The sequence below is a fragment of the Nothoprocta perdicaria genome, unplaced genomic scaffold (assembly GCF_003342845.1).
Source record: "Nothoprocta perdicaria isolate Ctin4 unplaced genomic scaffold, notPer1 scaffold_76, whole genome shotgun sequence".
Lineage (NCBI taxonomy): Eukaryota > Metazoa > Chordata > Aves > Tinamiformes > Tinamidae > Nothoprocta > Nothoprocta perdicaria.
The window spans coordinates 990024-1015762 of NW_020456043.1; the positions used below are offsets into that span (position 1 = coordinate 990024).

At 38.2% G+C, this 25739-nt stretch overlaps 1 long non-coding RNA gene across 1 annotated transcript; it reads left to right on the top strand.

The window, feature by feature from the left end:
- Positions 1-1104: 1104 nt before the first annotated feature.
- Positions 1105-19870, top strand: LOC112957798. Its single transcript, XR_003251272.1, has 3 exons — positions 1105-1177; positions 7716-7811; positions 19835-19870. It is a non-coding gene; the product is annotated as an uncharacterized LOC112957798 (long non-coding RNA).
- Positions 19871-25739: the final 5869 nt, after the last annotated feature.

A 25739-nucleotide genomic window follows, 5' to 3' on the forward strand; every position in this document is an offset into this window, starting at 1 on the left:
TCTTACTACATGAGACAGAATTGTGCCAGGTTTGGGGAGACAGTTCTAACTTGAGGCACAGAGGAAAATTTAGAATTGTCGGAACAATTTTGGGAGGTTCCACATTATTACTCATTTCAGTGTGCTTTACTTTTGTTACAAAACTCTGCCAATAAATCTTTGACAGCTAGAATTGTATTTGAATGGCAGTTATCTGCACCAAGACAGATGTTGAAGGCAGATTGTTTACAAGATGGGTTATTTCAAAAAGTCAAGCGACTACCTTCCACGTTGAACTGCCAGGGCCTGAACCACAGACCCAAGTCAGGGTTGACTTACAGCTGAATATGCCTCTGCTTTTGCAGAACTACCCAGAACTCACCTGCAAATTGCTTCTGCTAACCTGTACGTAGGCTCATGAAGTTGTAATCTTTGTGGGCTCTCAGGCAAGTGTTTTAGACCTCGGAGGGAACTTTCCCATCTGAAGCCAGGGCTCTGGCTAGGTCCTGGAGGCTAAGGAAAGTAGGACATACCAGATATTACTGCTAACAAAGAAAATGCAAGTTTTGCCGATTTGGTTTCATAAAAGCTGGACCCTCTTACAGCGACTTTGGAGACCTTGCTTATGGGTGGATGCACCGACCAGGATGCACCACATAATTGCCAGGAAGGCTCTCCAAATCCTYACTGCAACAGGGTCTCCCCAGTGACTGTGAATCTGGATGATGGTAATGTATTTAGGCAATTGGTGATGTATCCTTAATGACTATTCTTTCTTGTATAGTAATGATTATGTGCATTACCTTGCTTATTTGCCCCTAGTTAAAACCTGGCACATAGTAAGCTTATTGTTTCATTAGATATATCATTTCATTTTTCTATTATTTGATATTAGTAGTAAACATGACCATTCTTTCTCTTGGTGTCTGGTTATTTCCGATACTCCCCATCAATTGGCAAAACACACATTGATGTATTTTTGAGGGAAATTATTTTTTCTTTGTGTGCACTCATCTTTTCACTGATTGCCATTAACAACCCAAATTCATTCACAGTAAACAGCAATCTGGAAACACAAAACTCATTGATTGTATGTCTTTTCTGTCAACAGAGCTTCAAAAACAAAATTTTTCTATAGCTCTGAATAAAAACACCCTGCCTGCTGAGAACAGTTGCTGGCTTATGAAGTGACTTACTTGTGAGTACAGTGTTATGTGATGCTGCTGTGATAGAACAGAATTTATGGATTGCTTTGCCAGGATAGTAGCATGGAGTTAAGAGTTGAAAGTAAAGCAGAGGGGGTTAAGCTCTGTCTAGCCCTATAAATCCTAGTTGTCTATTGAATTAAAACCAGAACCGAGRTTTGACCCCCAAGCTAATGATGAAAAACAGTGTTGAAGAACACTGACTGAGAACACAGGTAAATAAATTAGTGGTCCATGCAGTTTTTGTAACAGTTACTCTGAATTGTTAGAAAAGCTGCTTTTCTAAGAATGCATGCAGTGCTGCTTTTATTGAGATTGATGTCTTACGTGTTACTGGATATATATACTTGCTGTCCTTGTGGCAAACCTCGTGGATTAAAAAGTGAAGTCACATAGAGCTACATTGAAGGTCTAGTGATATTTGGAGTAACAAAATGTGTCATCCCGTGTAGCTGACCTGAACTTATGCATATTCCTTCTTCTGTATTTCTATAAAGGAGTGAATTTTCTCCTTTTATCACAGTTCTTGTGTACTTTATCTGTTTAAGTCAAATACACAGAAGTTATGCTTATTGTGGTAAAAGAAGTCTCTGTAATGATGTTTTGTTTTCTTCTCTTATTATGACTTTTTTTCTGCAGTTTTATTTATTTCTGTTTAGAAATTCTTGAAGAATACATTATAATAGTAAAGGTTATTTAAAAGTGATTTTTTTTTTTTTTTGTTTAACCTAGGAATTGTCTATTAATGGAGTATAAACTACAAATAGTTTTTCATTTACAGTTTTTAGCATGGTGGGGTTTGGTTATAATTTCAATGCATAAGCATTCCTAGATTGTGAATGATAGCGGTTGATGGCAGCAATATGGGAGACTGCACCAATGAGCATCAAATATTTGTCATTGGCATCACCAATACGAGGATTGTTTATTCTGAGTTATAATCTGTTGTCATATAGATCTTTCTTTCATCATAGAGACTTGCTTGTTCTTTCTTATCATACAAATATTCCTTAATAAAGAAGATGAAATGAAAAGCTTTGTACATCAGTGATACTGTTCTTCAGTCACTTTCCAAAGTGCTCCCAGCAAAGCTAAGGTGGCCAGCCTGAGGCTAGAGCTCTTGTGCATTTCTGATTTGCTCCTCTGATTTTTTTTCTGTGATATTAAATATTTGGCCTGTAATAGGATAGGTTTTTGGAGTGGGGATGATATCAAATCCCAGACAGACAGATAAGTTATTACTTCATTCATTGTGAAACCAGCAGGAGGTGAAGTTCAGTTTAAGTGCTTGTGAAATAATTTAAAAACTGTAATGAAAGTAAAGGAACTAAACCAAATATTAAAATAAAAAAAGGAAAGAAGAATTTGTGTTCAAGTTATGTTTAGGTTTTGGCAATCCAGGAAAAAAAAAAGCCTGTCATAATAAATGCTTTAAAAAAAAAAAAACGCCAGTGTGTGAAGTGTTAACAGAGCACTGGATTGAATTAATTTACATATTCCCTTGCTCTTACATAGCTTTACCTTTTTTGCTTTTCAGGTAGTTTTAGCAAAATTAACTGCAGTTTTGTTAAACAGGATGACTTATGAGATAACTAATAACACATCTCAGAACAGAAAATTATGATACCAAGAATGGTCACCTCTTGCAAACCACCAAAAATATTTTTAGGAGACTCACTTTGGGAGGTCAGAGAAAAGAAGGGAGGGTGTTGAAGTTGTCACAATCAGTACAGTGGATTTGGTAACTACATTTGTTGACTAAACTATATTGTGCTCTGTTGTTGCTTGTGTCTGAGGATATGCACAGACACCGTAAGAGACACTGGTTAAAGCACTGAATCCGAAGTCAGAGAATTCTTTTCTTAGATCTGTAGCCATTCATCTGAACTTGTTCCCTTAGACTGTCTATTGCAAATAAAGGTTTGCCCTGAGGATGTTAGAGGGTATAAATTACTGTTATGGCTCCAAAAAAGTGAAAGAGTATTTTTGTGGAAAAAATAAAAAAGACTTTTTATTTTAAAGGTTTGAAATGCACTTATATGGGTGAAGTTTTTTTTTCCCTTTCATTTGCCATAAATTGTTAGTTATATGAAAATACATTCAGAAGTGAGAAGTGTTTCAAAACAGTTTGGGATTTTTTTTCTGATTAATATCAGAATACAGTTGCCCAGCTGTCCTAGGAAGATGTATTAGAAGTTGGAAGTCTCATTTGACTCTCAGTTCTTATTTTTATATATCTGAAATATAAAAAGCTGAAATATAAAGAGCAACAGGGTTGCTCCTTTCAAAGAGTGTTATCAAATAATCTCATTARCTAGGTAAAATTTATTTACTTCTGTTATGCAAGAGATTTATCTGCAGAGTATGTCCCAAAATTGTAAACAGACAAGAAGATGGTAGTCATCAGAAGACTAAGCTGGGTGGTAATGGCAAAGAGATCCAAGTGATATACATGCCTGTAGGCTGTGCAATGCAAGAGAAATGACCAAATGCATTATCTACATGCTGCCAGCAGGTGTGTCACTTTACTGTCTGTCTACTCATTTCAGAGCAAATCATCCTGGCTCAAAATCCGATGATCAAAACATCCGTAAGCAAAATGCATCGCTTGTGCCCTTCACCCAGCCCATCGGAAGCCTTATCTCAAGCTGAGGCCAATGCTTTATGAAAGCTTAATAGTAAACTTCTGAGATTTTTGCAGTCTTTTAGTTATATTTTTCAATTTCAAGTCCTACATATAGTGATTTATGAGTGTATTTAGTCCTCCCCCTCAGTATGAGGGTTTGGTTTCAGTCCAGCTCACATTTTTAAATCATTTTAGGCTAGAACAGCATTTAGATTAAAAAAAAAAAAAAAAAAAAATTGCAGGGTGACTCAGCAGAATTTAGCCGAATAAAATCTGATTTCAGAGAATTCTAGATGAATCTTGCAATATGGTTAGATGGTAGAAGAATTTTGGAATTGATTAACGTAGAAGAAAGAATACACAGGGAACAACTTTTACCTGTATGTAATCATTTTTTCTTTATTAGTTACTAACATTCAGGAGAAAGATCCTGAGGTTGCCAGGAATACTGCTTTCCATTTCAGCTATGCTCAGGCTATGTGAGAAAGGCAAATGGAAAGTGGGAGAATTCTTAAGAGCAGAAGAGAGGCCAAAATACACAGGGGCATAATTTTATTTTCTGTAAATCTGTCTTTTGTAGTAGGATTCTAAACATCAGATTTAAAATCCACTCATGCTACTGGCTGTAATCTGGTGAAGGAGCTGATGACTAAGATCATTTTTCAGTGTGCCTGGAAAACTTATACCTGTTGCTGAGTTTCTTTATTGTTGGGGAGATGCTGCTTTCTGCAGGATGGTGGGGAATGTTTACTTGTGGGAATCTCTTTGGTGCAGTTCTATTTACAAGAGTGGTTTTGACCCATGCTCATTGCTGTCAAGTGTGTCTTCTCATCTCACTCTATGGTTTTTGATTTATAGACTTACAAGTTGCAAGCAAGTTTCAGAATGGTTAAGATGAAGCGACTTCATAATGTGCACTAAAACTTGTTTTAGGATGTTATCTTATCAAGCAATCTGTATCTTTTYGTCTAAGCCTTGAAGGCTCTGAAATAGTGACTTTGAAAATAGAAGTGGGGGGGGAAAGGCTATAGCCTATGTGCAGTGAAGGTAAGCAAACCAACACAGCCTTCCTGCACTCGATGACCCTGTACTTGTTTGAGGGAGAGGAGTGAAAAATTTTCCTCTCCTGCTTGGTATGACCTCACCTTGGAGTTACAGTCCTATGCCTGTGGGCAGTGCAGAGCCTGGGGAGCTCACACCGAGTCTTACTTGTGAAAGAGGAAGCAACTCCCTGATTTGAAGCTACAAGGATCTGAAAAGCATCCCTGGGCAGGAGCTGCAGTAGCTTTTCACTTAAATGAAGCCTCCAAAGGCTTTGCAAAGGTGAGCATGATCCTACCCGGCTTTACTCTCTTGTGACAGTAGAGGGCGGTGTTGTCTTAAAAATTTAGACCTTGCATCYATCAATGCCTTTTTTGTACAAATTGCTGCAGAGAGAATGAAGGTTTTTATCTTTAGAAACATATAGGATCAAATGTCTGTATTATTCTTTGTAAGTGTTATCTTTGTTAAGGATACTTGTGGTAACTATCAGGTTTTACACCACACAGAAACATTTTTCTATATTTAGTGAAAATTACTGAAGTAAAACCACTATAATACCGTTGAAGCAAATAATAAAATCATTAGTGTAAGAATCTTAAAAAATCTGCTATAGGTGGGTCATACCCAAGAAGTAATTTAAATCAATGTTTTTAAGACTTAGAGAAAAAAAAAAATCATGAACTGATAATTACTGTTTGGTTTGTTACGTGAAAAATAGTAAATATATTCTAAAAGTGTTTTGTAAAAATTTCCATATCGAAGTTATCTGGCCTTCATCTGTATACATGGAGATGGTTGACTGCCAATTGAGGCACTAATCCAGCATTTAGTATTCAGGTGTTTAGTTCTGTTTACACAGACTATTCTTATGGATACRAACAATTGGCATGAGTAAAAGCTAAAACATTAATGCTTAAGTTACACCCCCGCAATCACACCCGTGCACACAAAAATACAGAAGACTGAGTAAACATCATGGTTGTATTTGTGAATATTTTTGTGTGCGTTTTTTATTATTTTTTTCTTATGTCTTTAACACATTCCTTTTATTTTGCATATCACTTTGTATTCCTGACATGTCAGCTTGTGACTAGTGCACTAAAACATTTGGCCACTGTGAAGGAGAATGACTGAAGTATTGCAGATGGCCTGCTTTGATAAACTTCTCCGTGAATTAATTTGTTGCAAATGCCCTTAGACTTCCAATTGTGTTTTCCTCTCACAGTCCTGTGATAGTTCCCTATGGCTCCGGGATGGAACAATCCTGGGCAGTAAAGAGATTGAGATAATGACAGTCCATGGTGACAGCAGGGCTGGCAGAGCCAGCCTGAGGGAAGAAAGACACATACTTGCCAATAGAAATACCTCCATCCTTTGGGAATTGTAGCTTGGAAATCAAAGCTGACCTCATAGACAAGAATGATGGAGAACAAGCTTTTGATTTATGACTAGATGAAGCTCAAAGTCTGCCCTTCTGATCCTTCTTTACAACACACCTTTTGTATTTTATATGAGCTCTTTCACTTTATTCTCGGAATGTTATCTTCTGGGGTATCATCTTCAGGTCTTTCAGTTTCATAATAGTTCAGTCATCTCCTTCCTAACATTTTTTTTAAATGAAACTAAAATCCCTTTTTAGTATCACAAATAAACTAGCCATTTATATTTTACATGACTGAGTAGCTGCTTTGCTTTTTGTTTGTTTTCTGTGTTCTCCTGAAAGCTAATTTGCTTTCCAGACTATCTGCTCATCTAGGGAGTCCCATTTGCACTCATTGGTCCTCGATTGCCTCAAGTGCTTATTTGCACTTGAATATGAAACTGTGGAATTTTTGTGCCTAGTGACAATACTGAAATTTATGGTCCAGATCCTTAGTACGGTGTTGATCTCAGCTGAGTTCAGTGAAGCCATGCTGCATTTCAGCACTAATTTCCAGTTAACACAGCTTTGATAGTGATTAGATTAATACATCATTTTGCTAGGAAGTGTATTATCTACTATGTGGTCACACTGTTTTGTGAATCTTAACCGAAATCTTGAACTCTTTGAAGTCATTAAAAATATAAAGCTGAGTCTGAATCTTCTTAGTTTGTTCTTGCCTGGGTTATTCAGTGTTCGTATTTTCTTAATCTTTGCTCTGTCCTCTGTGAGAAACAATAGAAAGGACATAAAAAGTATTTACAGTGGTGCCAGTTATAAATGGGAAAAACTGTGACAGCAGAAGATCAAGCACAGATTTCTAAAAAGGAATGTTTCTGTGCATCAGCACCGTTGTATCTGTGTTTAGGGTGCTTGTATTTCCATATGTCTGTCTGTCAGTCTGTCATCTGCCTGCCTGTCTTCCTGACTTATATTRCTGTAGATAAATATGCTGCATTGGTGATTAAAAGGAAGTGACCTCATAAGTTTGTCTTTTCAACCACAAAGGTTTGGTTGTAACGTGACATTCCATCCGATTACTCTGGTTTACACCAAATTCAACAGCTTGTGGCCTGCAGATACTCAGTATAAAGAGCAGAAAGAGACTGACCTTGACAACCTCATTTCTCATTCCTTTCTTGTTATAGGTAATATAGCTGAAAATGTGGTTTTAATTATAGTACTAATGAAAACTGAAAATCCAGACAGACACTTGACAAACTCTGGTAAGCTTTATATTACATTTGTGCTAACTACAAAGTATCCAGCTGGGTGTAACATTATATCTCTTTTCCTTGAGCATCCGCCTGACTTAAGCTGTATAATTAATGTGTACTTTGGCTGGAGGTCAGCTTACAGTTGGTTTTTTAGAATTTTTACATTTTTTAAGATGTTGTAATGAAACGAATATGTTTATTACCTCTGTGCCTGCATTCTCCAGGGGGACTTAATACCTGTGGAGGAGCATTGCCTGGAAGAGCTTGAATAAAATGCTGCAGCCAGCTGAATCTGAAGCATCAGAGGTCTGTTTTCAAAAGTAAGTGTAAGAAATAGAATCAAAGAATGTGATCTCCACAGATGTGTTTAACTTTGATACAGCTCTTTCATATGACTTGTTCGTTTTAAGTTATGACACTGATACACGGTTGCCTAGACTAGAGAWTGTGAAGGAATTTCTATTACTTCTTTTCTTTTTCTCTTTGGGAAGGACTTTGTTTTCAGAACTAATCAATGAGAAACTGATGTTCTCAAGTAGAGCCAAAAGCACTAAAAGCAGGTTCCCTGAGAAGCCCCACCAGTGCACCTTCATCCTGACCTGTCTTAACTGTGGTATTCCAGCTGAGCATCCCTCTAGTATGTGTATGTAATAGTGCTAAATTAAGTAGTGGTTTCCATGATATGGACAAATGCTCTCTTGGGACCAGATTGAAATTAGCTTTGATGCTATTTTATTGTGACATAAGGCAAAGTTGAAAGCAAATGATAAAAATCCAAAGACTTGTGCTACATGGCTGTTCTCAAGGATCTACTCTGGAATCTTTTTTTTTTTTTTTTTTTTTTTTTAAACAAAAATATTTGTTTGATTCCTATGCCAAACATTTAAAAAACATTTCTGACATGAAAGGAAATAGCTGTAGTACAGCCACATTCGCAGTGGGGGCTTCAAGGTGTTACTCTTAAAAACAAATACGTAATGATTTTTAAATGACCTTTTCTGGCGTATTTATATGGCTATTAATGTAGTTTGATAAATTGTGCAAATGTCCAAGGAGTCTATCTGCACAAACTATCTACAGCTGCCTTAAAATTTGCTTGTTGATAGAGAATTTGATTTTTCTGTAGCAGCATCAAACTTTCTGCTTTTCACTTTGTGATTGTAAAGCCAAACAGATACAAACACCCAAACACTTCTGAAAAAATATTCATGAACAGTTTTGTTAATGTTTACCTCACTTTTGAAAAAGAAACTGATTGCATTTTTTCAGAAGTTTACCCCAAAAATAGTGGTTCTAATAGTTTATGGATTTTAAGTATTTCCTTTCTAAAAATGCCTCATAGTACAGCTCATTAAGTCCTCTGTATTGCTCTGGAAAATACTTTGGAATATATGATGGCAAGGTGATGCTTTTTCCTTTGTTCAAAGCACAGAGAGATTTTTGGAAGTAACCTATGTATTTATTTGTGTTTTGGTAGGATTTAAAAGCCTTGCCCACATCCAGGCCTTGTAGGACCAAATGCTTCGCTGACGTATGCAGTAAGAGCTTGCCTTTGTTCCAGGGGGCTGCAATCTAAACAGATAGGGCAGACAAATCCCAGCCCCCGTTTCTACTGCCATGTCTTAACTGGTTTTCATAGCATCTCATGAGTGTCCGTTTGGCACGAGGAAGATGCAGCGGCATCAATTAAAGGCATTTCCCATCTCAAGGAGGAATTAACACCTAGTCTCCAGTTAGTAAACAGTTCAAAAAATGAATTAAACCAGATGTTGCTGAGCTCTTGATATTGACACATATGGAAGTGCAACCTTTAAAGAGTCCCTCCTGCGGCCCCTCTAGTTGTATTAAGATCTTATTTCCATCCTATAAACATTTAGCAGAGTGATTAAGTAGAAGTACCCAATTCMTATTGCATGTTGTTCAGAGAATTGTTCTTAGTTGAGCTGTTTCTTGTGTGAAAATGTGCTGAGTGGATAATTAATATCTTTTTTAAAAATTCCATTAATACTTRCTAAAGAGACTTAGAGGATATAAGTGCCTGAAAGCTGCTTGAACTTCATATTGAAGTTATTGCTGTTTAATTACTCAATAATTTAGGCTGTATTTTTTATTCATCATATCTCTTCAGTTGAATAGTCTCATTACCTTAGTAGAACTACTGTAGCTGTTACCTATCTCTGATTTTATTTGCATTATCTAATATTTTCAGCACATGATTTGGAATCCAGAGATGAATGCTGAGGCACAAATTCTCCATTTGGCATCAAATGCTAAGCACAGGCATGAAAATAAATTCCTCTATAGAACAGAGGGATATGTGCTAGATAATACAGAATAAGTTTAGTATGAATGTCAAGGATTAAAAAAAAGGTGTATTAAAAACAAAAGCTATTTTTATAACAAAATAAAAGAAGACTTTTTATGTGTGAGTATGGGGTTATTTGTATTCTGAGAGAAGGCAGAAGCAGAAATAGGTTATGCACTTTTGACTGGGGGTGGTGAGACGGGAGCCTCATAAGGAGTTAACAGGTCAAGACTGAGTCCAGTTGGGTTTGAATGAGGGCAAAAGGCTGCCCTGGGACTGTGCTCTTGCGTCTAACCCCAGAATAGTCTCTGTGCTGGTAGCACTAGGGGAAGGAGGGAGTTACCACTTTCTTAGCATCTCTGCCAGGAAGTTTGGGTGCGTAAGTGATAAATTGTCAGCAATGTGTGTGATGCTGTGTGGTCTTGGTGTGGAATTCAGTCAAGTAGTTAAAAGGAAGAATAGCTAAGATGTGGAACCTCTTGCCATGAGATGTAATGGATTCTTTAAATCCATTACTGAATATTTGGGTTGTATATTGTCAGGCAAACGTAAGCTAATGAGCTGGATGCTATCTGGGTCTCAGAGACACAGCCTTCATGGTAGAATTAAGAGCATCTTCCTGCCCTGCTGTAAATAATAGGAAAAACATTTCTCACTGTCATAGTTAGTTGGATTCCTGTACTGAGTCTGGGGACTCTCGCGTTAAATGTGTGTGTTCTGTGCCAGCTGTGGGGCTGGCTTCTGTAGCAGCAGGTAATGAGATTTYGCTGGTAGCTCTTTGAACTCTCTCTTTCATCTTCATCTCCTTTTGGGAGCAGCATGGAAATGGATGTAGGGTTTGCACAGAATTTCTTAGGATTAAGTGGAAATATTTTATTCCAGTGCAAGAGATTAATCGGAGCTCAGTAATCAAAAGTGACCTGCATTTGGCCTTTTCTGTGTCAGTGTACAATAAGACTATTCTCATAACATGAATAGAATATTKAAACATTTTTGTTTGCTCATACGTAGCCATATTATACCTGCSATGTGCTGTGTATGTTTTGTTCCTATAAATTGTTTCCTAGAAAAACCTCCAAATACACACAGAACAAGGTTGTTGAGGGTCACCATGAGAGCACCTTGCACAGTGTCTTTCATTATAAGTTTTGGTTTGTTGATGTTCATGCCTTTGATTTAGGTTGTGTGGCAAATTTACGGGATAGGTTTCTCAGAGTGGTGGTTTTTATCATATAACATTTCAGAGGAATGGATGGAAGGATGTTTTAGAGAGTTTGCTCTAAAACAACTGGAATAATTTAGAGGGAAAAAAAAAGTTAGATCTGTCCAGAATAAAAACATGTATCTACGTGCCCTATTTTACTCTATTGGAGCTATTGTTCTCTAGGAAATGAGTTGTATCTGAGTGCGTTTCTGAATATTTTGTATGTAAACTTCTGATTTACTTGAACTTACAGATTTGTAGATATTTATATATTTTAAAGCTTGTCTGATGTGTGTTTTTTATTATTCAAGATTTATTTTGTCTGTAAGGGGTGCATGAATTTACTGATAGTTTGCTATGTGTATAAGCTCTTAACTAAAGTGCTGTAGATAGTCAGGTTTCTGACTGGCAGATGCAGTCAGGTGCTTCGCTCTGTAACTGACAGTAGTTTCATTCTCAAATAACACTCTCCGCCAAACTTAATCTGCAGATACTATCAGCTACTCAAGAGTGGACTCAAAGAGCAAAGGCCAGCTGCCGTTCCAGTTAAATCAGCCTGCAAAGTCTCACACAGGCCCCAGCGTTCTTGTCCATGTGGCTAAAGAGGTTAAAAAATTACTGTTATCCCCCTAATTATTTGCGCTGGCTACAGGCTGCATGATGCGGAGAGGGGAAACATCAGTGCTTGCACTAAAGAGTTCTTAGTTTAGTTTGCAAGGACTGTCTGAKAGTCTAATATTTTATACTATAATCCATATCAGTTTGAAAACAGTTTTTTCTCTCAGTCCAATTTTAACAGATTCGTGTGTGTTCTGTATAAATTCATGTAATTTATAGTCACACGCTCCTTGAGAAAGGAGCACTTGAGCAGGAAAGACGACATACATCTATTTCTTCAGCTCTAACTTTGGAGGACAGAAGCATAATGTTTCTGAAATATATCCTTGTTTAAAAAAAAAAAAAAAAAAAAAAACCAAACAAAAAAAGGCATAAACTTGTATATTTCCTGATTTGGCCCTTTTAGGTTGTGGAGCTGGAAGACATTATCATTCTCAGCACACTAATCTTGAATGTACAGTCGTGAGCAGTAGATTTTTGGATAGGATTTGACACTGAACACTAACCATGGTTTTAATGGTTTTATAATATGTTAYAGAACTAATTAGACCTCAGAATTAGGAAAAAGCAGTACATGATTGTGATGAAGGCAGTGTCCTGGAAAATCTAAATCACATAAAATTTCTCAGATCTGTTTTTTCAACTGTGAAATGTAGAGAAAAATATTTCCTTTCTTCGATCGTTTGCTTGTAAGCTTTCATTTACTCTACAAACATTTGGGGTAACTGCTGTTGTTTGGTGTGTGTTTGCACCGTGTCCAGTTTCACTTGGGGACTTCTAAAAATCAGCAATACTGCATGCAGATTTCAGGCATTAATGATATGAAGCAAATACATTGCTGCCTTTCCTATAGCACAATAAGCAATTTGCTTTTGAAAGCAAAGCAATTTATACTTTTACCAAGCAGTACTTCTAGTAGTAATAGCAGACAGTTCAGCAGCAATCCTGGGCAGTATGTGTTCTGCATGGTGACAATGTACTTTCTCATACTTTGAATTATGATACACGTGGTGGCCTCCAAGTTACGTGTGGAATGAGTGTCGTGCTGGCTGATGGGCCATTTTGTACCTTGGATGCAGRGCTTTTATGATGGCCAATACTCTGAAACTTGTTCAGGCAATAAATTTACTTGCCTTTGAGTTTACAAGGCAATAAACAGTTGAGGCCTTTGACCTCAACATTTACCAAATACATTTGCAGCAGTTGTGTTTATTGACAACTATTTATAGGGAAGTATTTTATATGGAATTTCACATGTGAAAGAAAGAATGGTTTAATTTTTCAGCTTTTAYTCCTTTCCGATTTCTATCTCTACTTCCTGTGTCTTTATTTTAATATTTAATAAGTTGCAGAATAATGCTGTAAAATACTGTATTGTTGACCAGAATAAATAATTTAAAGCTTTGTGTGAGACTTTTAGAACTTCCTCTATCTTTGTTTTAGATGGCTGAGATAAAAGTGTACCCACGTTACACTTTGCAAGGCATTGTGTAAGGATTCATTAAAAATTCTCTTGCTGATCTTAACAGGAGTTTTGTCACTTGAAAATCTTCCCTTTATTAGAATAGGAAGCACAAGAAAACCCACAATAGTAGAAGTTTAAGCCCGAAGTTTAAGCCCCTTTTCCTTTGTTTAGGTAGTCGGGATTCTAAGTATTTTCTAATGAGTGGCTAACATCATGGAGATTAGGGCTCCTCCTGCATCCACAATATCTAACAAGTGACTAGTATTTTCTGCACAAAACACCAAGGAGTGTCCCATTCTTCATAGGAAATCTGTGCTGCTGATGAACGATTTCTCCCAGTCATCAGGCTGTGTGGAATGGAAGTAGGCACTTGCCATGCCAGGCTTGCTCGTAACAGTAAGTGTTAGACCAGGTGGGATTTCATCCAGCAACAAGCTCAAGTGGTCCTCAATCTGCTCTAATTTATCCCCTGGGTTGAAGGAGTGACTGTTAGGTTTTGAGATTGCTGGAAAGCAGAGAGTTATTGGGGCTTTCATACCTTCTTGCAACTGTCTGCTGAGCTCGTATTAGGTACACCTGAGTAACTGTTCCCAAAACAATCCTTGCTTTTGGAGTTGACGCTTTTAAAATTGCATTGGCCCTGATCCAGCAAAATACTTGAGTTAATGTTTAATTTCAGGCATGAAGCATGGGACTTCAGTGTGACTGCTCATAAGCTTAAAGATAAGCACATGCTCAAGTTCCTTGTTGGAAAATGGCCAGCATAGTTTTTATCTTGCAGCATCAAGCCTGTAAGATACTCGTTTCAATCTGTTGAACTCTTATTGCTTGAGTTCTTTTAGAAAAATAATTTCAGATGGCTGTGGCATTAAGGTCATTGGTTTCTAAATTGCTTGCCAGATTCTTACCCCATGGAAGTTTCTTCATGCCAATTTGCAGGAGTAGAGGATACACTGCAGAGTTTTGGTCAGGAAATCTTTATGTCTTTTTGTAATTAGCTTCCCCTTCCCCCCCTCCCTTTTGGTGAGATATTTATCATTAGTATGTACAGGCAAAGAGCAGCAATGACTTGCGTTACCAAATCTATTAGAAAATTCATATTCAACCTGGTGATCAGACTCTCAGGTGGGTTGCACCAAATGAGCTTGGAAAGTGCACGAATAAATCKGTGTGTATGACCCCTCAGTACAAGGTCATCCAGTGCTCCTCCAGTGACATTTAGAAAATGGGCCTCTTGTGTAGAGTGGGTCTATCCCTATGGGATGGAGTGTATACATAAGATGTCTTATGTATTTGGTGCTCTGAATATTTACATCAGTAAGGAAATGTCTTATCAGTGCAGCTTCAGCTTGCTTTGTGTATTATATTTGCAGCTTTTATCTCAGATTCACACACTAGAGATCTCTGGAAATACTACGAAAAAGGGCTGGTTCACATTGAAATGGTGACAGACTGGAGTTCTGGGCGGGCCACATCACTTCCTTGGCACCTCAGTTGTCTGCTTAATGAGGTGGCAGTGACACTGGGCTGGAGTTAAGGTCCTCTGATAGGAAGGTGTGGGGGAAAGCTCATTGCTTTGCTGGGATGGGTTTTGGATGGGTACCAGAACCCTCATAAGGAAATCCCTCATAGAGATGCCTTGAAGGCTGCCTCAGTATGGAGATTTGGCTGAGCTTGTGAAATGCAGAGAGGGGATAGGCCCATGAGTGCGCAGGACTGAATGCCTGCAGCTTCAGTAGAGCTAAATATGAGTCAAACAAGAAAAATGACATGGAGGAGGACAAGCAGGGAGGGACATCGCGTTAGCGGCCTGACCATATGACGCTTTAGAAGGCAGTGCCAGATCTGTCAGCACAACTGTATGTGGTGCATGCCAAGAAGCCAGATGCTGCTCCTGCTGCTGAAAGACTATTTTCCACAGTTCACTATTGGGGCCTTGTGATGTAAATGCCTGCCCCATGTGTGGCCATGGGTGTGGGACCTTATTGCTGGATAAAACAGCCAAGGCGGAAGAAAGGGAGGAATCTTGAACTTGCTTTGGTTGATTTATAAGCTAAAAACAAATTAATTGGATTGCAAAGTCAATTTAAAAGAGAAAAAACAAATTGAAAAGTCACATTGTAACATTTAGTGATTTATATGTTTGGGTAACAGCCTTTGCCTTCACTATCAGTGTGTTTCTCAACTGTAGTACTCCCCACAAAGGCTCATTTCTAACAACACACAAAATAATTTATTTTCAGAAAGGATTGTTGAGTTAATGAGAAGCACACTTAAAGTCACTGCTTTGTCTGCCTTTTTTTTTTTTTTTTTTTTTTCTTTTTGTCTGCTTTTTTTTTTTTTTTTTTTTTTTTGGTCTTGCTTTGCCCTTAGAATAGTCTTTGTATTTTCTTTTGCATGCCTCTATCCTAAAGCATCAATGCTTCCCATGGCATACATACTAGGTAGAGGAGTCACACTCAGGAATATCCCTCATAAGCCAGTGGACAGAAATTCCACTAATAAAACCACAGAGTCTTAGAGAATTATCACAACCTTTGATGTGAAGCAGCCTTCCCATGTCCTCCTGGCCCAGCGCCTGTCTTGCAGGGGCAGAGGCTGCTCTGGGGCTGCTCTATGTGGCTCGCAAGGGCTGACTCCAAAAAGGATACTGAGGACACAGAAAAGGCTGCACCCAGATGTAGCTTTTAAATTGAAGGGAGTTATAAATTTCCTATTGAGTCTTATTTGATGAAACTTTTTCCTTTTTTTTTCTTTTTTTGTTTTTGTATGTGGTAAATATGTACTTTAGTGGAAATTAAGTAAATCTTCAAATAGTTACGTTTTATCTTGAAAATTTTTAACTTTGTTTTATTCAGAGGTATAACGATTGAAAGGCATTATTTTCTGCTGGAAATATGATAGAAAGGACTACATTTTCTTGACATTTTCAAGGAAAGAAGAGAAAAAAACTATTTTACCATCAGCTTTAATAAGTTTCTTGTATTTTTCTGGATTGTTCAATGCTTTTGGGCCTTTATATTTGCACTACTGCCCAGAAAATTGGGAATGAAGACTGAAGTACTCAAAAATAGTTGGAAAAGGGCAGGAAAAGTGTTGTGGTGTCGTTTCCTTTCCTTGAAGTTTCCTGGAGAAATGAATTTAATACCTGCTGTCAGGAAGTGGTTGTCAAACCTCATTGATGCTCCACAGAAGTTTTACACCTGGAAGTGTAAAGCAGCTGTCTGCACTAACTACCTTTCCCCTTTTCTGGCCTATGCCTGCATTTAATAAGACCATGCCAGCCTGTTGAGAACCCCTAATATTATGGATGACAAAGCTGTGCACGGATATTCCCTTCTCTTTTCCTGGTCAGTTAGCCACCACTAGGGACTTCCAACCTCTAAGGAGCTGATAGAGCCCAGTTCTGTTGTGTACTGTAATCTTATATTAAGCTCGCCCCCCCTTTTTTCCTCCAAAAATCCGAACTGTATCATATTTATGCCCTTTATTACTTAATATCCTTTTCTCATGTGTGTAAATGATTCCTGCCAAAATGATCAGACATTAGTTTACCCCTAGCAGTGGTTTAATTAGYTTAGGGTGCTAAAATGGGAAGAGAAACTTATATGGGCCAAAAAAATTAAACATGAAACGAAATAATGAGAGTAGGGCTTTGAGATCTGGATTCAGTGCCCTGTGATTAGATTATTTTGCCTTCCTTTTTAATAAAACTTTTGCAAAGGTAAAAAGGCTGCAGGACTCTTGGTGAAACCCAGAGGAGATGCAAGGTTGCCAATTTTTGCAACTATATCACAAGTTGCATGTTACATAATGTTGTTCTTAAAGCCTCCATTCCTGGAGTCATTGTAAGGTCTAATGATCTGTAGCCTACTTGTCCATATTATTTACCCTTAAATTCAATAAACTTAACTCTTACATTTTTATTGATTTAATCTAAATTGATATCCTCATAAAAAGCCAATTCTCTAAATGTATATTTCYACTGATATCTGTTCCAACTTCTTAACTGGTTTTAATTAGTAGAGCACCATTCACTTTGGTACAAATGTTCTTAGTTATCCAAAAAGTGATTCTGTGTAAAAATATACTATGGTTTGTCCAGTTGACTGATAAAAGATGAGCTTTATAGCATGCAAAGGAGACTAAGAAATGCAGATTCTGGTGGGCCAAAGTGAAAGGAAATGAATTCAAAAGCCAAGGACACCCATAAAGAATAGTCTGGTAGGTCCCTTCCTATTTATTTTGAGGAAAATTTAGCTCAAGCATACTGTGGTCATAACCTCAGTAAGTATAAACTGACGTGGACTTTGTGGACTTATTCCAATTGATCTCAGCTGAGGGTCCATTCAAAGACACTAATTTGAGAGAGAAATATTTAGCATGGTATGTTTTCCAAGATTGTGCTCCAGATGAGGAAGATTGAAAGCCTAGGTTGTCTTTCCAATATACCAATTTCATACCAATGCAGCTGCATTGACCTCAGAAAGTGCCAACTGTTCTCTTAGTGCATGAATGCAGAGTTATAACTTAAAGTAAGATGACATATCTAGGTGCCACTGTTTCTCCTCTTTATGGGGGCTGTGAGCTTTGGTCCTTTTATCCTACAGATCCTACATTCAAAGAGACTCTCCTAAAGGTAAAGCATAAATTCCCAACTGCAGTGCAGTGCAGCTGCTTATTTTCTGCCATTTAACCTGATATCCCAGAGCCATCAGCTGGCACCTTGTGGGTTCTCCATGTAGCTCAACTCTTGCATATTGGCCTTTTATGAAGTAATTAAAAAAAATGCAGCCACTAAATCTTTTAATTCTGGTATTGTTAAAAATAAACCTGCAAGATACCTCTGCGTACTTCCCAGTGATTCTAACTTTACATTAATTATATCTATGGTGTTATCTGGAAGTTTGCATTATAACACCGTGTTACTAGTTGTTTGTGTCTTTGTCAGTCTCTGGCTATTTGGAAGGAAATTTTCATCTAAAACATTCATGCTGTTTCTGAGTTTAGGGAAGAATGCATTCTTCTTGTTGCTCGGATTGAAAATATTTWAAAAATATGCTTTGGATGAACACTTAGAATCTGACCTAGAAGTGGAAGTTGTTAGAGATTTATCTCTTGGCATCCCTATAAAATTTTCCCCAAATCTGGCCAAACTTTAAATCTCTTAAAAGATTTTATTTCACAGATGTTTAGAAGAGACTTGTTAGAGTTTGGCAGCTAAATACTCCAAAGCTTGCATCCATAGTGAGCAAATTCAGTTTTATCAAAATTACTTTTCATTGTTTGCCTGTTCACTCTGAAGTACATAGGCAGGCCAAATAAAGGGAGGAAACACCTGAGGTAATTTTAAATGGCTGAGAAGAAAGTGGCAGTGGCAGGACACGGAACACAATCTATGTAGAAGCTGCTAGTCTTAGTGTCACACATCTGTTTTGAAGAGAAACTTTTTCATATTTGTGAAACACTTAGACACTAGGCCAGTAGKACTACAGAAATACCTGGGAGGAAGTGAATAATTTTGAACTAAATGCACAGTTTAAATGTCGCAAGTTAGATACTGCCTGGGGCTACATGTTGAATGATAGGATAGAAAGACTTGTTGAATACCTGGTTGTTTTTTGAATGAGAGTTCCTACAGAAAACTATGTCCAAGAGAACCCTGGTTCATCCTGGGAGCTCTTCCTTAGCTCACAGTGAATGAGGCAGTGATTTACAGGGGAAAAAAATGATCATGATGATCATTCAAAGCTACATATGATCATGTAATGAAAACACTTATCATGAAGTGTTCTCAGGAAGGGGCTGAATGAAGTTAGTACAAGCAACCTTAATTCTTTCATTTTCTAACTTTTGTAGTCTTGGCATTGTATTAGTAATGTTATTCTAACATAGTTTTGGATGTCATGAGTGGAAGTGATGCTTTTGAAGCCTGCATTTCATCCTTATTTCCAGTGAAGCATTCCTAATTGTTTTTTCCTGAACAAGCCTAAAGGGGCTGGTTTGTCAGGCTCAGATTCACTGACAACARATTGTTCACAGCAGTATTTTTTGCAAAACCAACCATATGCCAGGTTTACCAGTGGTGTCTCAAGAATGCACGTTTACATTGTGTCCCTGTGGCTTTTTGCACAGCCCTGCACCTCACTTACACAAAAGAGCTTGGCAAGAAAGATGTGCTGTAATGTAGCAGGGATGTCCTTGTGAATTTGGCGCTGTTCGGGAAACTGGGTTTCTATTAAATACTTGAAATGCTGCAAAACGACTCATCTGTCTTCCCTTGTAAATAAAAGTGACCGATCCTTTTGTCTGGGTAATGAAACAYTCATGAAGGTCGTCATTCAGAAGAACTTGTTAGTCATTTGTGAAATAGTTAAGCATGTTCTTATCATTAAGGACATATTTAACCCCACCAAGTTCATGAAGAACATACATCTTTAAAAGTAATCGCATATTTGAGTATTTTTTGAGGTGTTGATTTAAATACGGTGCAATTCTCTATGTCATCTTGTTGACTGAGCACCCATCCAAACTCCTTGCTTAATCAAAGGGCTGGTTTATACCTTTCAGGCTTTGCTTTGAGCTGCAGCAATATGGAGCTGCCCTGTTTCTTCCTGAATCTACTGAAAATTAGGGCTGAAAGGCACTTTAAGACCTTTCAATTGGAAGGGTGCTCTGCCAATGACCTGTGGGGCTGTGTATTGCTCACCATAAGTGTTCAGCCAGCCAGCAACCTGCTCCTTCTTTCCAGGCAGCAACTCAGGAGCATGCAAGAGATGAACTGTTGCCATGAGGAATTGCTTGCATGGTGGAAACTGCAGGATCATGACCCCTGTTTTTCTTGTGAGACTCCTGGACTTGCCTGCTGTGGTGTGTGTGGTGCTAGGGGTGAACTCTATGACTGAATGTGGAGTGCAACCGCTGCAGCAGCCCATGTGCCTTGTGGTGCCCTCTCAGCCTCCCTCTGAACCAAGGGCCCTGGGAGCAGAGCCATGCAGCAGCACCCACCCAAACAGCCTTTTCCTGGGATGATTCTGGTGGGATGCCTGGGGGCTTCCCTGCTGTCCCGGCACCCCATGGTCTGTCAAGTTGCTCAGCAGGGGCTGTGCTGTGAGCCCCTCACTTAAACAAAAATAAACCATCCATCCATAGAGTGCCTGAATGCTACTCACCTGGTTCACTTCTTTAGCGAGATGGGACTGAGTATACCTGCCCCTTTCCTGACAGTTTTTTATGTGTTCTTATAAGCTCTTTAATGTTATTTTAAAATTGTCGTTGTCCTTTTTTTTTTTTTTTTTTTTTTTTTTTCCCTCATAAGGTCCTGGAACCAAAGTATGACATTTTCCTGCTGTCCAGGAATGCATCATGATGTATTGTGTCAAGGGCAGCAAACACAGTAAACCTCTGTATGTTCTAAGTATCACAGTGCAGAGGCACACAGAGCCAACAGACTGTGAGTCCTCCGGGGAAGTGGCACAAGGGTTCTCCAAACCTCAGATTTAAATATTGAAGATCATTGTCTGGAAGGTAATAAATAGTCCCCAAGAATGGACTAATAGCCTGTCAGGTTTCCTGTTTCCTTAAGTAAGTCACTTTTGAATTCATAAARTGTTCCAAAATGCTCCGATCCAGATTTCATTCTCAAAAAATTTTGGCTCATGGGATGAAATTTTTCACTCCAGGATTTTATCTGAGGCCAGCTGCTGTTTGCCTTCCTCACTGGGATAGCCCAGGTGAATTAGGTGAGCAAGCCTCAGCTTCAAGAGTCATTTTTTATTTATTCCTCCAGCAGAAATGTGGTGAAAACCTTCCTAAGAGCACTGGTGGTATAAGTGTTCATCTGTTAAAATATAGATGTTGCAATGCTAAACGGGTTCAATCCAGAAGAGTATTTCACTGGCAAGGCTTAGTGTATTTAATACAAAGTGAACCCTTTTAGCAGGGCCTCTAATACTGTAGGTTTTGTACTTTAATGAGGTAGATATTTAATCAATTTTAGAGTGTACTGGTATCTGCATTTTGCATATGTTTCAAATAACAATGAAATTTATACGCAGATGAAGTAATTGAAGCATAGCCTGATTTCAGAAGGGCGCACAGTCCTTATTGGAGTGTAATTTGAAGAGATTGGGGATCAATCAAAGTATTTTAAAATAAAGAGTTTTCTGCAGCTGGGACACTCCCAAGTTGCGATACTTTGGTTTCAKTTTATAGCTCAACTTTTTCTTCAAGTCAAATGTTTTATTGTGCCCAAGATTTTTTAACTGTCACATCTGAAAATGAAAAGTGTCTTTAAAAACCTGATAGTCTGTAGAGATCTAAACCCGCATTGAGCTGTGACCGAAGCATACCTTGAACTTGAGTGCAAGAAGCTTAAAATTTAAATCCAGACCCATATTTCACATGAGTTCCTATCCTTGTGTGTCAGAATTTGAATGTAATATTCAGTTAAAATATCTGGGAATTTGCCTTTGCCTAACTGCTCTCACACCACTTGCAGCTCTGGCAATTCTTTACTGCCTCTAAGCATGATCCTAGCTATTGTTTCTCAAATAACCCTTACCCTTCTAGTGGTCCCTACCACAACATTTGGTTTGTATCCCCATCTGAAGACTCCAGAGTATTTGAAATGCAAATACGAATTGTTGGATCCAAAACCATTACCATTTTTTTCATAATATTGCTTTATAAATTCTTTAACTTTTGCAGTGAGCATAATTTCAAATTTTTTCTTTAGTTATTCTCTGAGGTCCAGCTGCTGATACATTTTCTCGCAGTAAGAAACCCCATGTTTTGTGAAGAGTTCCCTGTGGAATAGGAGTTGCTCATACTGTGCATAAAAGAAGCTGACTTTGGCCATCAAGATATAACCCAGTACCCAGTGACTACAGTGGAGGTCTCGTTGCTTAGTAGGGCTTTGTATGTGGCTGAAGAATAGGGGGATCAAGCCCTCAGCAATGAGAACTGACACAAATTGTGTTTAACTGTAATTAAACAGTTTGSTCAACTGTATTTTAGAGTGATGTTGATTACTTCTGTGCTGAATTTGGAGCTTTATAGTTGACAGTTGACTAAGAATTTTTCTCCTGACAAAGAGCCTTGACTGTCTGAATGGCAAGTCTTAGAAGCATTGGGCTGGTATGAATATGTTTCATGACAAAAAAAMCAGTACAATATATTTTCAATATTCTGTGATTTTTGATCCATTTTATTGTTTCTATTAATGACTACGCATAAGAATATATATATATTTTTGGTATCTATAAAGACAGTAAAAGAATCTTTGCAAAAGAAAATAAAATGATGTACAGATGTAGACGTGGATGTGGAAAGCCTATTCTATTCATTTCAAATCTATCAAATTTGATTTGATTAATAGAATTTTTTGCAGGATCAGGCTTAGATTTTATAATGGACATATGTGAATAAAATATATGGAAAAGGTTGTTTCAAACAATACATGACTTAATTTTAATGGTATTTTYTTTAATTGGAACAAAACGCTTAAAATTAATTGAAACACTTTAAAAAATTACATGAATTTCTGTTACAATTTTTCTTCTCATTTAAAATAAGTTTTTAGCATCATTCCTATTATTTCCAACTCTGATGTTAAGCACTATTCAGTTAAAAACTGGAAAATGCATGAGTGCTTCCTGCAGAACGCAGTGCCAAGCTGAGCTTTGCATGATAATGGAGGTGCATTTGCAAAGTTTCTCTGAAATTAGTATATTTGAGTATAATGTTCAGAAATACATTCTGATATATTAAATCTTGATTTGGAAGGGTCCTGTAAGGGGATATTGCTGCTGGCAGCTAGAAGTGACACTCTGTGCTTATTGCTGTATTTTTTTTTCCCTTGGGTTATAATTTATTTATTTCTTTTCTCCCTCGCTTGCATCTTATGCAGATCTTCAGCTTGACTTAGCAGCATCCTATACAGGTGACACAGCAGAGCAGGTTGAGTGGGTGAGCAGCCTTATCCCGCCTTTGTATCCTCTCCCTTCCTGCTGCCTGGTGGATTCAGAGTAGTTCCAAGCTCTGCCATTCCCGTAGTCTTCTCTGCGGATCCGGATAGACAGAATTATCCAACTGCCTCTCCCCCCAGCTTTGGCCCATGCAAGGAGGTGACACATGAGTCTCCTTGTGCTAATAAATAAAAAAAAAGCAGAGATGCTCAGTCCCCTTTGAGCCTTTCCAAGCTATTGCAGTTGCACAAAGGGACTAGATCAGGAGTAGAAGGGGGGCTGCTCTGCTTGAGGGACATTGACTAAACCTCCCAGGGCCTCGTGCACCATTTGTGAGGGTTAGAAGCATTTGCCAGGAGCAAAATTCTCTTTTAGAAAGGCTATTTACAAGGGAAAGTTACGACGCAGTTAAGTAGGGAAAAACTCCAAACAAAACCACAACCAATTATTTAGCAAAATAAATATTTTGAAAAGTGATCTAAATTGTCCTCTTTTATGCAACATTAATGGAGCTATATGGTGAACATGAAACCAAATTACAAAGTGCATTCAACCTGAAAAAGGGAAAGAGAAAAAGGTTGGCTCATGTGAAGCGTGTGACAGCAGCTACCTCTCACACGCACCGAGAAGACAAAGGTTAGGAATGCAGCCTGTTTTAGAACAGGAGATTCTCTGCATTTTGTCTTTTGTATCAATAAATGAAAATAGAGTTTTGTGGTTAGAATATGGCTTTAAGTGTATAGATAAGAGCCTAAGTAAATACTAGCACTCCTCCATTCCTGAGGGAAGTTGGTGGCCTGCCCACATAATTTGCTGATAAAGTCCCATCTGTTAAAACAAAGTACTGCAGCAGTAGTAATAAATTTCAGGCAAAGACCATGCGAGGTATTTTTGCATGACAGTCTTCAGTGAGTTTTATTTTAAACCAGAAAAGTATTTGAAACTGAAATATAGATTATTATATTGGCTTAAAGTTGGCTTYACGCTTTTACAGGGCAAATGACTGCTCCACTTTATTTCCCTGGTAAACAGCGTTGCATGATAAACTGTTATGAGAATAAAGTCATAAGGAAAACTCTGCTTCACAAATGACATACGTAGAAAAACAACAGATGTCTGATGAAGTAAAGAACCAACTTATTGCCAAGTCTTTGGAAAACAAAATTAATTTCCTTTCGTCTTTGATAATGATGATGTAATGTAGTTAATAGGAAGAGCCTGCCATGCTCATGGAGTTGTTAAAGAAGAAATGTTAGACATGCAGCAGGTCAGAAATATGGGTTTACTTACCAGCGCCATGTCCATGAGAGTATTTATGGATGTGGAGGAAAAAGAAAGACGATAGCAGGGTAAAACATTGCATTTTTTTCTTATTCTGAACCAGAAATAAAAATTGTGTCACCTTAATGAATTCAAAATTTCCTCRGTGTTGAGAAAAAAATGTCTTCTTGATGAGTAAATTTTATGCTGAAATCTTATTYCAAGAATAATAAAATCCTTTTCTAGCATGACATTCAAAAATAGATAGAAATAGATTTGCTTCCCCTCCCACACTTTGTGAAGGTCAAGCCAAGTGAAAATATTGGATGAGCAGACATGACATTTCTCTTTTAATGGGTAGAATCACAGAATCCCAGCATGGCTGAGGTTGGAAGGGACCCCTAGGGATCCCCCAGTGCAGCCCCTGCTCCAGCAGGGACACCCAGAGCACGGGGCACCCGGGCGCATCCAGGCRCCTTGGGAAGATCTGCAGAGCAGGAGCCTCCGCAGCCTCCCTGGGCAGCCTGGGCCAGGGCTCGGGCACCCTCACACCAAACAAGTTCTTCCTCACGGCCACACGGAGCTGCCTGGGCTTCACCTTGTCCCCACTGCCCCTTGTCCTGGCACTGGCCACCACCCAGAAGAGYTTGGCCCTGTATTCTTTACCTTCTCCTCTCAGGTTATTTGTTTGTATTGATAAGATCCTCTTTTAATCTTCTCTTCTCCAGCTTGCTTAGTCTTCCCTTGTATGATAGATAAGAATCTCAAGAGCATCAAAAGTGTGGGTTTTTTTTTTTTTTGAATATTATAAAGCCCTTAACTTTTGCTCCTTTGATTTTAACAAAATGGTGTAATAAGATGCAACAATGTATTTATTTGCAATATCTTATTTTRTCACTAGATGTCCCTGCATGTCCCTGCTGAGTTGCTGGCAGGGTGTGGTTCGTGGCAAACAAAAAAGGTGAAGTTGAGACTAAAGCTGCGTCGGTTCTTTTGGACTATTCAGGAAGCTGTTGTGAAGAGGATTTGATCTTTGTGTGCACTAAAATGGTGAGAAGAGGCAGTGATGGACCTGAATGTGCTGTATATCTGCTATGTTTTCCTGCCACATGAAGAAAAATTGATATGTTTGTGGAAACCTTTGAGGAGATGCTTACTSGAATGGTTAAGAGAGCTAAACACGATTTGGCAAACCACCAATGACTCTCTTTTCCCCTGCTGATAAATATTAGAAGTCTGAAGGGGTAGTATTTAAAATTAGAGATTGATGGCTGAGACATGAGGATATATATAGGTAAAAGTGATCCTACAGTCCTGCAACCATTGTGATTAGTGTTGATTTTAACAACGGCCACTGGTTTTTATATTGGCAGGTTTTATATTATGTGGCAAGCTAGAAGTGGTACCTAAGAAACAAGGGGTCTTGTG